We start from the raw sequence: 17047 nt of genomic DNA, 5'->3' as shown, positions 1-17047 counted from the left end.
CGTTAAAGTGCATCGTTATGTTAGTTATCATAAAACATTACGCAACATTTGATGGCATACATCTAAAGATGTTTGTTTCCTACTCTTTTGCCTTGGAGATTCTAAACCCAATGGATAGTTCTCGCGCAGGTACTTCAAGGGGGAAAACCAGCCAAAATAACTGAGATGGGGGATGGTGAAACTGAAGCTTGTTGCATTGGGGGTTTATGTCCACCCGAGCAACGTCATGTTGGCCTTTGACTTTCGAAACAGCACCACCACCATCACTCAACCACGCTACTCTCCCTCGTAAAATGCGGGCTCGCTTTTGAGATGGGGTGACGAGGTGGGTCGCCCTACTTCTGCAGAAACGTCATGCTCATCTCCCGTTTCAAACGCCTTCCCCATTCGCCCGCGACAGTGGCCTTGCCATGGATTGTGGGCTGAAAAAATCGATTTTTTACCGTGAGATTTTTTTCCGATTAAAAACACATTGCCTTAATATATGCAACCTATTTTTTATTAGAGAATTATTTCTTAACCAAAACATCTTTAAGTTAAATCTATCTTGAACTTTAGGTTTGAAACAATTCGGGGAATTTCGGAATCGAACGCCTTGGAAGAAACGATGCTTTTGTATTTCTATACCAAGGTTGACGAAAGCCACGGATTTATTTTGAATTAAAATGTGCTCGACTAAAATTGAGACACGAGAATTTATTTTTTTACTCGATTATTTAGTTAACCCATGGTTCAAATGAAACGCACTCAAGTTTACCCATGCTTCAAAAATCCCTATCTTTTGTACATGTAATTATAACTTGACGATGAATCATTTAAAGATCGAATTTATTTCAGAGTTTACTCAGATAATGATTTTAGAATTAGTCAAGGACTGAGGGTCCTTATACTTATGCTTTAGTGAATAGAAATTTGCAGAAAAAAAGTCAATTTATTAAATGTTCACCCTGAAAAATATGCTAATTATGTTATTATGTACTCTGTACCTTCCAACACTCATTATGTTCAGGATGAGAAAACACAGCGAACAGGCGGCGTTTTAAAGTGAAATATTATCAGCAATAAGGCGTTCCATTGTAAAAATTGACTTTCTGAAGATGAACTCCTAGTTCATTAGGTTGGCAGGTCAGCCACTGAAGAAAGAGTCTGACGTCCTAGAGACAACCAACTTCTAGTTATTAGAGTCCATTCGTCTGAATCCTTTCCGCTTCACCTGAGCTATGTAATTTATTCCCCTAGGGAACCGCACAGTCGTCCAAGGAAAAGCACTGGCCTCCTACCCTGATTTCTTGATTGCATACGTCTAAGGGAATTTTATAATGCTTTTTATCCCTTTGAATGATTTTGGAATTTTAAATGACTTTCAATTAAGAAAAATATTTTCAATTTACGACATTTGCGACTCGACACGGAAACTAGCTTTTTATAAAATAATTTTTAGCCTCGAAATTACATTTGTCATATTATTGAATTCAAGTGAGAAGTTGTTTTCAATTTGATAATCTTCGAATACGAACGAGTTCGCCATTTAAAAATGCTCTACCCTTCGGAAAAAGCAGTCGCTAATGGACCGTCGCTTAAAGTGACTTTGTAAATTTAGAAGTAATTTTTGAAGATAAATTTGCCTCCACCCTGCGGTCAGTGAATACTATTCTTCCGGATTAGGTTTGCCTCTCATTCCCAAAAAATCTTACACTAGCTTTCCTTAGAGAAAATTAAGGAATGGCGGAACCAAAAAAGGCCGACCATTCCTTTTACCCAAGACGTGGAATTATTTGCTGGAGGTGCCCATTAGGGTCGAGCCGGAAGCGTCCGTGCCGGACTCTATCCAATGGGAGTGCCCTACAAGAATTGACCTCAGCACACCCTTTCCCAAGGAGAACTCCTTAAATGGAGCCGGGCAAACGATGCACTTACTTAATTCAGTTCATTAGGAAGCGGCTCCAACTCTTTAAGAGCGGATTTAATTGATTTTTATTACGATTGCTTGCCGTTGGAAACCGATATTTCGGTGAAAGAAATCTAATGAGGTAATATTAAATGATGGCTCTAGGTAAGTACGGCAAAAAATCGATCTCAAAACTTCCAGGGCATAAATGCACGTCATAATTGCGTAAAATTTGTAAAACGATCGGAAGGAAAGCAACAAAACCACCGCGATAAATCTTTAAAGTTTGATACGCAAGTCGATGAACTTTTCTTCTTCGTAAACCCATGACAAAGTTGTGGAACAAATTTCGAAATATTTAAATGACGAAACGTCACACGCATCCATAAATTTTGTGAAACGATATTTTTCTATGCTTCTTATTTTACTTTGCACGCAGTGATTTGTAATGAAAACATTGAGAGTCCTTAGCATTATCGATAGAACTACGAGATGAATTATAACTCGGCCTACTACTTTCCACTTCTTTCCGCAAATAATACTGAACTGAAAGCACAATGCCTCGCGGGACGATTAAAGCTCGTATTAAGTGACAGCCAGAGAGAAGGAGGGATATGATTGAGACGGCACAAAGCGTAAGTGAAGCATTATCCACATCTTGAAAGCATCGGGAATGGAGGCAATAACTAGTGCATCTCTGTAAGAACCATTGAAAGGATAATCAAACCGATGGCTCACAATTCTTAAGAATACAAGACCGTTCTCACAAACCCGGAAATGTAAAGGGAAGTAGGTTTTTCATGTCTAGCTTGAGCATAAGGCTCTTCTTAGAACGGAATATAAAAGCTAGGAAGTAAAAAATGTCGAACTATAGTGTAGTAGCTCATATTTCTAAGGTATTTTGAATCACATTATCGGCAAAACATCACATGATTGATTTCATGATGTGACAATGTTTATAAGGAATTATTAAGGTCAATTGAACTCAAATCAAAAGACATTCACAGAAAAGTATGAAGGATTCATTCCACGCTGAAAGCACGCAGGGATTTATGCATGTGTAATCAAACAACAGCCATCCACCCGAAAGTTAGCTTGGTTGAAGGCTGAGGGTATAGACCCTCATAATACCTATTAATACGCCCTACAGGGTTAAAATTTAGGCATCAGGGTAGAAGTTCTGTTACATCTGGCATGGCGGCTTCCCAGAAATATCTTTGTTCCGAAAAATTACAGCCTGGGTGAAGCTGCAGAGCCATCCGAATTTGGACATGACCTCTCCGGGTGGTTAGGTGAATGCTTTCCCCCTAGCATGTTGCTTCTCAACATAATATAATATACATAAAATAGATGCTCCAAAGCTTTAGACACATCATACTGCGAAATAATTTTCGTAAATCCTGTAATTTGTAATATTTATGAATTATGTTCGCGAACTAGATATTATTAGAGCTTTTGTGCTGGTCAACGACTAAGGAACCAGCCAGAATGAGTTGGGTGACTACTAATCTCTCTTCTTGACGAGTGTTTTTAAGGGCAAGTTCTCTAGGTCGGGATTCAAGCAGCAAACGCACGCTTACGAGACTCCTAGAGCATGATAAAAAGTTGATAAAAAGTTCTTAAAACCCTTTATGAGAAAGTTGAGAAATTGGAGACTGTATAATTACTCAATTGGCAAAAGGACTTCCATTTTAAAAAGCTACCCTTGCTCAGGTTGCACTTGAATATGGCTGCAAAATGGCTATTCATTGGTTATTAAGGTGATCCATTTAAACATTGCACGCTGTTTAAGAGTTTTATTAAATATTGCGGTGTAATGGAGTTTGAAGTAACACGTTTATCAACCCTATATTGTGCCGATGAATATTGTGAAAGGGTAACCGCCGTGGATAATTTAGTAGGTAGGCTATGGACGAATGTTGAAACCAGGAAATTCGATATTTTTTTCAAATTTCTATCAAATTCTAAGATAGCATCCCATTCACTAATTACTTATTTTCCTCAAAATTATTTTTATCATTTGCTAATATGTGATAAAGGGACTGAAATTTGAGCGCTCAACTGTGATAAGCACCAATTTACCAAAGATCAAATTCGTGGGAGCTTCGATCGGCAGGAAAATTCGCACTGTCAGTCATCTGGTCGGAGAGAAAGTCCTTGCTAAAAGAATGAGCGCAGATATGGAACGCTATATTTATCGGAACATTGCCTATTCATTAGTCCATGGTAAATTGTGAAGGTAAAATAGTAATCACAACATTAAGGAAAAAGAGAGATACTTAGAATGGAGAAACCCTTTTAATATGTCGACGGCTCCTAAGTGAAGGAGGTTGAGGAGGAGAAATAAAAACTGAAATGAGGCATCAGAATGACCAATTAATTGGAGACTAGAAAAAGAATGATTCTTGAGGAGGAAGTCAATCACGTTTTCGAAGAGCGAGGAGGGAAAAAAAGGGTGTGGTGAAGTTTTTGGGGAGAGAGGCGCTGGTAGTTTCGGGGTGAGGAGGAGTGGGGAGAGGGTGAGGAGTACCGCGGGGGGAGGGAAGGAGCGTCTTGTGGAAGGAATAGTCATGGATGCCTATTTCTCTGTGTGAGTTGGATTTCCCTGCCCTGAGTGGTTTCCTATGTAGTAATGCGATCCAGAGATTTGCGAAAGAAAAAGAGTCCGCCGCTGGATGGCTAGCAACGGCTCTCGTGGCTTTTCAAAAGGGCGGCCGGGCGGGAAGGGATCGGGGAGTGAATTAGGGGAAAGGGGAAGGCGGTAGCGGGTGAGAGGGTGGAGGGGGGGGTTCAGCTTGAGAAGAGGGATGGGTTGCATTGTAAATGGGTCCAAGATGCGAAATTAAGTGCGTTCTCGCCAATCCCCACCGAAAGCGACGGAAAATGCACGCGTTGGGGTGCACCATTCGATTCCCTTTCGGGCTTGTAAACCTCCATATAAATAGCACGGAAGCAAATGGCTGAACCATGATTATGTTTAAATTTTATTCCTAATAATTTTATCCAAAAGATCTTGGTTAGAGAGCTTTGGCTTTGGCCTCAAGGGGGTTTTCACTAATTTGTTGAAAAATTCTGTCATCAAGGTTGAGCTCATATATCTCTCTCCCATCAGAATCCAACGTAATTGTCCTCACGTCCAAGTCTCTATTAGAAGTCATATTTGCGTCAAACCAACCATAGGTATGTCACAATGACTGCGAATTACTGTTATTAGGTAGTCCATACATGTAGTTTAAGGTAAATTCCATGTGGGCAGAGACTGAGCGCCGAAATTTGTTTCTAACAAAGCACAATATGTTAACCGATACTAAAATAAACCCTTCAGTAATTTCGCATGATTTCTAGCTACCTTAATTCCGTCAAACAGACCTATCTATTTCCTTCCCATGCCTTCCTTGTCTAGCATGCCTCTACCTCGGTCTTTAACCTAGTAACATCAATTCAAATTCACTGCATCTACATTTCCCGCCTCCTTGGGCATATTCAAAACCTTTTTCAGGACTTTTAGGAATAATTCTTGTATTTTCTGTCGGAGTATTAAATGATGATTGTGCCCAAAACTGTATTTATGGTTTATATTTATCTCCTGAAGTTCCGAGGCTATCGGTATTTATCCTGAGGATTGCCCTCAAGGCAAGTCTTAAATCTTATTCAAACAAATCACCTAAACTCTATCGTGATGAACTGTTATCCTAGCATTATAAGCCGATTTTAGGAATTCATATTGCCATCACTTACTTCATTCCTTCGGTGTTATGGGGATCATATTCACTGGCGGATAATCTCAGGATATAACGTAAACCTCTTCGTAATAATTATTGTTAAAGGTGAGGGATGCGGGGGAAGAGCTTAAGGGATATGAAAACTGGGGAAATAACATTGTGGGCAGAAGAATGGGGTGGAAAGGGTATAAGAGAATGCGGGGTGATTGCGGGGAAATCATAGTGACTGAAGAAGAAAACTTAGTTCCGCATCAATTAATAATCGTCTCTCAACAGCTTTGGCTGTCTAATAGGAGTCTCGGACGCCAAAGCTCCTTGTAATATACAGTAGTATTTATTGTGTATTTAACCTGACAACTTCTGAGACACTCTGAGAAATTGGAGACGACGTTAGGCACCCGAGACCGAACCTTTCCTATACCGGAGATACATTATAGCAGTTACAAAAAAATTCGATTGGTTATAAACCAAAGTATACGTAATGTCACGCACAGATTCATTTTCTGGCGCAGGAAAAATATTCACCGCCTAGCGATTATAAATTATGTGGTAAAAAGTGGGGCTCGTTCCTTTATTTTCAAAGTGAGATGGAAGTGAAACATAATTCCAAATTGTCAACTTTCTGTTAAGGCTAAATAAATATTTTGCTCGATTTACAACAGTGTAATACATAGAGCCTCCGTACTTCCTTTATCTTCACGAGGAGATACGACCTAGGCCAGGTTTTTTCGGATAATGCCTCGTTAAATTCAATCATTGGTTAATGTGAGAAATAAATTAACAAGGAAATTACTGACTCACGATTTCATAAACAAATGAGATTGCTCCTGGTGAATGTGAACATTGTAACCATAGACCGCCTGTCAGTAACTGAACTTATTGATAGTTGTTTTGATTGAATGGAGGGATAATAAAACTGAGTTTTGGCCTTAACCGGAGATTTAAATTAACCTTCAGTTTAACAAGATATGCAACTTGACCGCAGGTGTTGCTATTTACTTGCCTCGAATAAGAATTTTAACAATAATAAAGGAGTTTAACCTTCGTGTGCCATTTTTGCTGGAATTCGACCACAGTTAAAATGAATTTCATTAATCACCAAACTGCGTCCTAAATTTGTCTCTTACCTTCCTCCTGCTTCATTGGCACCGTTTAGCTTTCCTCATTCGCCTTTCGCTCCTATGCCTACATTCACCTCTTCAGTTGTCATCCACACCCCATTCTCCGGCACCTACCCATTTCCATTAGAGTAATAAAGCATACTTTAGGTTAATTCTGACAGATTCAGACTTAGGAAGGAAGCCAACCATTTCGTGTCAGAAATGATTTTATAATCAGCTTTCCATTGTATATTATAACTTTCTATTTTTATAAGGTCTACCTCAACATGAGGAGCAGCCTCCATTTGATAATAAATTATTCTAAATTTGTAGTTGATAAAGTTATTTACAACTGTTAATAAATGAATTCATTTACTTTATAATGGTATGTAGAATACTCATTAGTGTTTAGATTATTCATTACAGTCAATGAATGTTCATGAAAAAAGTAATTTGCATAATTCACATCCCGACTAATGCAGATGGAGATATATCATCATTATCATTGGTCGTTCAATCCTAAGATTGTTTGACTGTAGCCTTTCATCCTACCCTATTTGATGCAAATTGGCTTGCTGCCTGGATGGAAATATATATATATATATATATATATATATATATATATATATATATATATATATATATATATATATATATATATATATATATATATTTCTAGCAGAACTTTTAAGTTCCTTCTCTCCATTAAGAAAGGTGGTTATCGCCACTGAAAATTCGGAACACGTGTGGCTTTCTTTTTTGTTTGTTTCTGTGTTTTGTTGGTGTTCGCTAGTGCTATCTTGCGCTATCTGTTCCTATTTTCTTCGATATACTCATTAGTTTTTCCCAATTCACTCTATCAAACGCCTTTTCGAAATCTACGAAACAGACAAATACATCCTGATTGTATTCTATATTCCTCTCGATTAGTGGTCTCATTACTGCAATAGCATCACGCGTACTCCTTCCCTTCCTGAACCCAAATTGGCCATCTCCTAAGTAATCATTTTCCCTACTCTTTATCCTTTTGTTTATGATCCTGAGAACAACTTAAGCTGCGTGGGATATCAAACTTATTGTCATATAGTCCTTACATAATGTAGCCTTTACCTTTTTCGGAATACGAACTAACACTGATCTCACAAAGTCTTCCGGCCAGATTCCTTCCTCATAGATACTACGAATCAGCACATACTATAGCCTCTTCCTCCCACATTTCCCTAAACATTTCAATAGTTCCGCGGGAATGTTATCCACCCCCACGGCCTTATTTAGTTTCATCTCCCTTAGTGTCCTTTCTATCTCATGGTCTAGTATGCCTGGACCTAAGCTGTCCTCCTCTACGTCATTTTCTTTTTCAATGTCTAACTTTGTTGGTCTGAGTTCTTTACCATACAGTTCTTCTATATACTCCTTCCATCTCTCTTGGATCTTTCCTGTGTCAACTATTACCTTACCCGCCTTATCTCTAAATGTTAGCATAGATCTCCCTTTCTTATTTCCGGATAAAGATTTAACTTTGCTGTAGAGCGCACCGATTTCACCCTTCCTCTGCAAACTCTCCATACCCTCGCACCGCGTCTTCCTTCATGCTTCTTTTGCTTTATTTGTTACCCATCTCAATTAATTATTTAACTCTTTGTACTTCATTTTGCTAACCTCTGTGTTTACATTCTTCCATTTTCTCTTCTCGTCCATCTTTGTAATCATCTCATCCGTGATCCATGGTTTCCTGGTCCTGTCCTTTTTGCGTTAACGGTGCCAATATGTATATATATATATATATATATATATACATGTATATATGTATATATATATATGTATATATGTATATATATATACATATATGTATGTTTCACATCCTCCTTAATGCTAGTCCAAAGGTTAAATTTCTAGAAATAGGCTTGTTTTCAAACGGTGCGTGAGTTTGGTCATTTAGGTTAGGAGGTTGGTTCCTTCCCCTCTGGTGCCTGCACCTCAGGCAATTCAATAGTTTCAGGCGACCAAAGAGATTGCTCACTTTCGAATCGATTGAGCCTTCTACCCAACTGGCCACCACACAACTTACAGCAAAGTAGAAGTCAATCAACAAGTCAATCAAAGTGTAAATCAAAGTACAAATAAATCGAATCGACGGTAAACTTCATCTTTTCAGTCTTCGGATTTTCTTAGCTTCGGGAATGGAAAGAGGTTGGAGAGAAAATGAATATTTCTGCGATTTTTATTCAGCCAATCGGCATACCCCCCCCCCCATCCACCGTTATGCCAGATTGGAGTGCTGGACCCTCCACTTCGCGCCCCCCTCCCACGTGCGTCTCTCTATGGAAATTCTCCATATTTCTTCTCTCCCAGCACTGTGCCATCGCAAGGGGCCCACTTCCTGCGGTGACACTGATAAAGAATAATGTACCACCATCCACTTTCCTCCCTCTCCCATCCCATGGTCCCGCGCCTCCTCTTACCTCGTGCCGTCCCTGGGGAGGTCTACTGATGCTCGCCCCCTCGCTGCTGTTCCTCCAGTCGGCTGGAGAGGATGATGGTCTGAAAATTCGATCTGTTAGCCGATTTCCGCGTGGCGACATGTTTGTCAACGGCCAATAAAATCTACGCTCCTCTCCACCCAACCTCATCAGTGTTTCGGTAAATAGTCCCACAAGTGGGCCTTGGAGGACGTGAAGAATGGGCGAAATGGGTTTGCTTCCTTGATGATGGTCTTTCGCGGGAGACCGCTGAAAGAAAGATCAGCTCTAATATTCTATACCGGTGGTGAGCCGCAGATTTTATTCATTCTACGTGAGAGAGGATTGGGGATACCATTTGTTTCTTACCTTTCCGTAATTGCTATTTGCATGATATATTTCTCCTTATGCGGCCATTATATTTTCCACTTCTCTCTTTCTGCTTATATTTCATGAACATTCAACAAATGACAAATTTTGACATTTGTTTTAGCTTTATAGATTGAGTCCTCGATTTGCGCTCCGCGACATTCCCAATGTGTTTAATCAACCACACGATTTCATCAGTAACTTTTACGTTTTCCTCAATAAGTAATGGCATAACGGAAATTTATTTCTGTCGTTTTTATGATTTCCTTGTCGTTAGATTACAAGATTCGCTTCAGCTAGTCAGTCGAATCAGAACATATGGAGATAATAGATTAAATACTATATTGCGAGACAGATTTATATCCCCAGGATATATACGTTCGCCGCTTCCCTTGTACTGTAACCTTGACGTGGTGAAACGTTTTGTTAGTTATGATAGCTCCTAGGTGCTGCTAAGAACAATGATAGACTCACATATGCCTGATGGGTCGATGGATAGGAGCCAGAGGAAGAGGGATCCGCACAGCGTCTGTTCCTCAGAGGCGTATGACCCCAGCGGGGCGACCGTTCCCGAGAAGCGTAGGGTAAGGTATTCTTCGTTAAAATAAACCCAAGATCTGAAACGACAAACATGTATGTGTTTCTAAGCTTCTCCCACCAAATACATAATCCATGTACATAGACATTTAATATCTTACAGATACTCTAACAAAGTTCGACGCATTCAAAGCATCGGTTTGACTCGAAGCGGCGTGTGTCGTGCCCGGCAGCGGGAGAGGCAAGGCTTCCACGTTTGTAAGCTCATGAAATTCTAGCACAACAGAATCTGTTCCGCTGCACTAGCAGCGGAAAGGACACAGATGAGGACCAAAATAGTTTTAACTAGGACTTAGACTTTTAGGATAGGAAAATTGTAAATAATAAAGCGGGAGGAAGTGAGAGTAAATATATATATTTTCCCAGGTGAGATGGAAAGATAGCGGGGATTGGTGGAGCGATAATTATAGAGTAATATACAGTACTATGTACAGTACAGTATGGAGTATACAGGGGAAGAGAACCAGCAAGGGGTATTAGTATCGTTGAAAAAGGAAAGAAGAAGCATATTAAATGTAGAGATAGTGAAAGATAAAATAATACGATTAGAGGTAAAAACTGAGCAAAGGACATTGATCCTCGCTGAGGTCTACATGCCCTGTTCCATCATACGTGCAAGTGCCCTGGAGGAGAAAAACTCGGTTTTAATAACTAGCAGCGAAACAGTTTTCATGCTATTAATATAGTTATATGCCACATTTTCAGGAATATTCTCAATTGTGAATGCTAAGGTTATAACAATTCCATTATGAACGAACATGAGAAAATTCTAATGCAACAATTTCAGAGCGTAAAAATCATTCGCCTTGACTGGGACTCGAACCCAGATCCCTCAATATCCGGTCGAGTGCTTTAGCCACTTAAGCTACCGAGGCGTCCTCTTAAACTCTGAAATTTATTGTGCATTAAAATGCACATTAGCGGATGACTCCGTTAAAAGTTACTGTTGCGGCATCTCCCGCAGTTTCTTTGGAATATGAGAAAATTCACTGGAACTTAGGGAATACCTTGATGTCCTCGAATCTTGGGTGGAATTTTGCATTTATTGCATCTCCTCTATTTTTGCAAGTTTAATTTTTTTTTCAATCATTGAGTAAGTGAACTATGAGTTTTTTCAAAGTTAATTTTCTCGCATTCATCAAAACCGGTAGTGCATAAATAAATTCAAGTTGAAAATATACATAGTTTCCTTAGTTAATTAATACTAAATTTTCAGAGCCTGACATTATTTAACTTTCCATGTTCTCAGATTATGAAATATTGGATGATTAAATTTCAAGAAACAAGGCCATGATCATATTATGTACCTCCACAGACAATTGGGTGGTAATTATCTTCCTTTCTCTCCTCTCAAAACCTGAAACCCTATACCATACGCACATGGAAGCTGGGAAAACACGGGTGTTTATATAGCTGTGAATGAAAATAAATTTCCATTCAAATTTTTCGTATGAATTTCACACGTGAGAGTGATATCAAACAAGTGCTTCATTGCCGTGCATTCACAAACGTGACAGGACTGGGAGCGGCAGATGGAGAGTATTTTGTGACTGTATCATTTTTATTCTCCGCTCACTATTTTCTTCTTCATCCCCTCACACTTGACATCACTTTTATTACAGTCGGGAATGCGTTCTTTTCTTCCGTCTTCTCCAATTGCCGAGCACAATTTTCACTTCCATTACAGCTATCAACGTCCCACTCCATAAATCCTCTATTTATATTTACTGCCTTGCTTGAAAACCCCAGGCTTGCTTCAAATATTTCCCATCCCTATCTAGCACTACCTCGCTTGTCTTCTCTTCCCAATTAATTTTCTCTAATCTCCTTCTTAATCACTAGCCTCCAATCTGCGCCCATCCCATTTCATTAGATGTTGGGCACATCGTGTACAGCATACTATCGTATCATTAATCTTTTCCTCACGCCCTCACTAAGAGTCATTTTGTTTAACATAATCCCTTACTCTTATTAAATGCTTCTTTACCAACACAAATGTTTGCCATCCGTTATTCATACTCTGCAAATTTACAATCCAATAGCTGCCTGAACAATTCCCCCTTCTTAATTTTGTGCTTTTGCATTTTCATGTTTAAAATCGCTTCATATTTCTTGTGAATGTCGGTACTTTTGGTTTATAAATATCTGTCCACCTCCTATGTCTCTTTATTTATTATGCTTTTCGTTTGACAATGATTAAATAACGATATAAATAGAAAAATGAAATAGCTAAGCCTGTAAACTTGATTGGCACTGGGTTTGTATAAGGGGGTAAGTGAAAACAAGGTGAGAAGTTAGGGGAACCTCCCCTAACTTGTCAGCTTGTTCATACCTACCCCCGTAAACAAACCCAGAGCCAATAAAGTTTACAGGCTTGGCTATTTCGTTTTTCAATTTTTTTTACGACCGTAGGTACGTTTGTTTTACGTTTACATACCGATATAAATTCCCCAACCAAAAGTGATTCTTTTCTGTCATTGTGAGATGCATATTTAACAATTTTAATGTATTTGTTCAAATGAAATGCTACTTAGAAATTTTCTCGCCGCCGTTTATTATAGAACGACTACGTTCCTGTCAGATTACTTTTAATATCTCGGCACAATACATAGCTGTAACACCAAAAGTTTGAAATATTTGAATTTGAAAATTGTTCAAATTGCCTTTTGTGGAGTGACAATGTCTTCTCAACTCATTCAAAACTATATTCTGTTTGTCTCGCAAGAAAAATGTTAGGCGAGTCTCTGACCTCAAGTAATAATATATAGAGAATATTCTCTCTCTCTCTGAGAGTTGGTTTTTCGTAAAATTCAAATCCTTTTCCCTTTTCAATCTTACGTTTCTTCCTCCTTCCAAATGCTACCTCTCCTCCGGTCCTGAGGTGTATTTGGTGGGACAACTAGATATTGGATTACTGCCCTTTCTAGGCTTGCCCCTCCTACTAATGAACTGAAATAAATTCACCAATCAAGCACCTTCGACTACATCCACTTTAAATGCAGCGCACTGGGGCGTGCACCGTCATCGCGCTCCATCCCTTCGGCTTCTCCATTTATAAATGTATTAACTTTACGAGAGAAATGACATTTATCTTTTTTTGTTCAAATAATGATCAAACGCTCGGCACGACGGGAGGAAACGCCTTCCGGAATATAGATGGAGAGGGATTTTTGAGAAGGAAAAGTAAAAAATAATAGAGAGGTGGTTTTTTTTGGAGTTCAAAGGGGGAGGAAGAGTGAAAGTCCCGCTCACGGGCTGGAGGAAAAAAAACATTTCAACCCTGAATGGTGTACCCAATTGTGGCGAAAAGGCCGATGGACATTTTTTTTAAAAAAAGGATAAATAAAGCGAATATTAATGTCCGGTGGCGGAAGGGGAAGGACCACCAAGCTGTGACGCTGGTCATTGCATGTGTCACGAAGTACATATGTTGGCGGATATAAAGGGGAAGGATGGAAAGGGCAAAAGGGGTGTCGGACGTTGGCTGCGAGGGAGGCCAGATCGTCTGGTGGAGGCCAAGGGGTGGGGTGGGGGGCGGGAACCGCGGAATCCGGATGGGAGGGGGACGGACTGGGAGCGAGGGATGGGTCTCGGTAGCGGAGCCGAGGGAGGGGGAGGCGCAAAGTGGGGGGTGGGGTTGGGGAGATGCGTGGGGCGGCGTCCAATGGGCGCAAGGCGGGCGATAAGCGTGGGTGCGCGGGATATTAGTGAAGGCCGCGGCGGCCGAGGCCGTCTCTTGTGCCGCGGGAAGCATCCGGGAGGTCGCCAAGAGAAGAGAGGGAGGACCGCGTGAAAAGACATCTCCACTCCCTCTTTCGCCGCTTCCATCTATTCTCCCCCGCATCCCTCGCTCGCCCGAGGCACTGGCAGACGCTCCTCTGGGGACGTCCCTCTTCCTCTCTCCTGTGAAGAAGGGTCTCCTTGACGGAGTAGGATAGCCGGTCGCCGCGGCGATGAAGCGAGCGTCCCTTCCGTGGGGAGAAACGAATTAAAGAGGGGACTCCCCTCTCCTTCAGCACAGTCAGAGAGGGTGTGGAAGAGGAGGCGTATATCAGGGGTCGAGGGAAGGAGGAGGAAGATCTTCCGAAAGATTCCCCCCGGGTAGGGGAGCGCGGTGTCTGTTAGGGACCCCGAGAGGAGTTTTCACCGTCGCTTCCCGCTCCTTCGCTCTTCTCCCATCAGAAACCGGGGGACGGTGTGTCGCGGGAAGGAGGGAAATCTCGCTCACGGCCCCGCCCCTCTTGGCCTGCTGCCCACGCCCACCAACTACGACGAGGAGGAGGAGGTGGTGGGAACCATCACCCTCTCTGCCCCTCTTGGTATCCGGCGTTTGGCGGAGGAGTTTAAAGAGAAAAACATAAGGTAAATTTTTTCAAACAGACTTGTTCGGGATGAGATGAGTCGCGCAGGCAAATTAGGTTGTCGTGTGCAAATTAGGTATGTACATGCATATGTGCTTGTATAGATGCGTGTATATGTATAATTTATGTATATATATGTATACATATACAATTTGTGTATGCGTGTTTGAAGACGTAGGTTAAATGAGTAGAATTGATGAAAAGCCATCGGGACTTCGTAAACGCTATTGATATTCAAAAATATAATTTTTCGTTTTACCAATGAAATGTCATTTATTCGGCGCGCCAGGAGAATGCCATTTTCAGAATACAATTTCTTTGCCTCAGCGTTCATTTTTGTCATTTGTTGTTCAATATTTTCATTGCGATAGCATCTAGCGATATTGCGATAAAGTAAGTGGTAATAATTGCTGGATATTCTCATTTCAAGATATTCAGGTAACCAGCAGGCCCTGTTGGTTTTTGAAGTTTGGTAAAAACCCGGCAACAGGTTTTTAGTAATATTTTCCGCTCGCAAGTACAAAGATGAACACAACCGAATAGCTCATCTGACGGACGTTTTATTAGAAATTTTCCTCGGATCTTCTTCAGCCCACGTAAATAAATATATTGAAAAATTGAATCCGTGCGCGTGACTTTGTCCTGCAGTGAATCATCTAGTTGGTGTATTTTTTATGAGAGAATATTTCGTTCGCCCTTCAATTTTTGAACCTAAAATATCTAGTTAGGTACGATCATCCCCAGTAGTCTTTCCTCGGAATGATTCTCCCACTTAATTACAATCATCATATTTGTCCTAATTGTAGCTTTCGATTTGTCGATAGTATAGCATGGGTGTGAAGAAACAATTTGAATACAGGATTACTGTCCACGAAATTGTAACGGAACTGCGCCGGTCTTTTTTTCAACTTCGTGCCAGTATATTAAATATAGGTGCACCTGCTCAGAAGCTACTGAGTAAATTTCCTCTCTTTAGATGACATTAGTGGATTTATTTTACATAAATTGCTCACTTCTGCTCACCTTTTGGAATATAATAATTCGAGAATTTCTTTCTAAATAAAGGTACTGTGTAATTTTGTTGTGTTCACGGCGTTTGTCAAATTTTGAGACGAAACTATACGTAATGTTTTAGATAACTACTCAAATATACTTCGAATTCGAGAAACCCATGGTACAGGCCTGAAAAATCCAAAATGTAGGATTAAAGGAATGGATGTCATAGCATAAGCAATGTAGTCTGGGGAAAATTTGTGGCGTTTTGGAATCGATGGCTTTGTTTGACTTCTTTTATGTCCTTGCTGAATTGATTGAGGTTATCCAGAGCATATCCCAAGTCCGCCTGTTTCCTATTTTATTTTACGACCGTCGAAACACTGCCGTACCCTTCGAGCGGAAGGAATGCAGTTGAATCCGCCACTCGGCCCCTTTCGATTAGTGGTCCATCGTCTTATTTTTAAGGCACGTCAATTTTTTCTTCACTGCTCTGCTTGCATCAAGTTAATCTCGGGAATCCTCCAAGGAGCAGCGTCTGAACCAGATATTTCCATTCATTGGGTGCTTGTCTTTAATTGCGCACATGAAGATTTCTCATCCTTCCCATTAATACGGCATCGCTGCAGTTATGTGGGGAATCAAATGACAGAACAGTTTTCCTCACCCATCGATCCAATCCTCCTGCTTTGGAGTCGTTGAAATGACTTTGCAGTAGGCTAAATTGCATACAGAGAGGCTCCAATTACAAGCAAAATCTTCGTTGAGCCACGCGCAGTTCCATTGAAGTTCCTTCGGTTGGTTCGGAATTTTTGAGAGGGTTTCCGTAAATGAAGGATATCATTATTGTCAACGTCTAAGGAGAAACCTCAACATGTAATCCAGTCGTTTTTAATTGGCAAGAGCAGCGAGTTGAGAAGGGTCGCAAGAGGAGGAAGTGGGTACTAAAAGTTCTAAAACCCGTAGGTGAATTTTTGCAAAATATCATTTAATTAATATGTAATTTTCATAGATTCATGTCGAAAATATGCCTAGAAAGCAAAGCAAAAATTTCATATAAATCTTCATATTTTTAAAATAATTTTTCCTCCACGGATCAAACTTCAGTCGCGCCATTGAACACGCGGCGGCGTTTGTGAGAGTTCGTTTTCGACTCCGGCGTGAACAAAATGCCAGCGCTCCAAAAATAAGCGCTCATTGGGCGCGAAATTGTGATGATCCAGAACTAGGATACGGGCCTAGTAGGTACATTCAGATGTGTCTCGTGAGGGGGGGGGAGGTGAGGGAGGGTGTCAAAACTTCGACCCGAGACAACACCACGGTTTGAGAGAGTCGCTCTCCCTCTCTCCCGCCCCAGTGAAAACCGCCTCGTTGACAAGCCTCGGAAACGCCCATCACTCGCACTTAAATTCCATTTTCTCGCTCTCACAAACACTCCCCTCGATTCTCCACACAAACACAATACTCTCTCCCGGGACTCTCTCCCATTCTCTCTCTCTCTCTCTCTCTCTGTCCCTCGTCCCGTAATCATCCCCTTTGCGCAACGTGGCAGACCGTG

This window comes from Hetaerina americana, unplaced genomic scaffold, assembly GCF_022747635.1.
Source record: "Hetaerina americana unplaced genomic scaffold, ioHetAmer1.1.p SCAF_5, whole genome shotgun sequence".
Taxonomy (NCBI): Eukaryota; Metazoa; Arthropoda; class Insecta; order Odonata; family Calopterygidae; genus Hetaerina; species Hetaerina americana.
Note: the sequence above shows the minus strand (reverse complement) of the source record.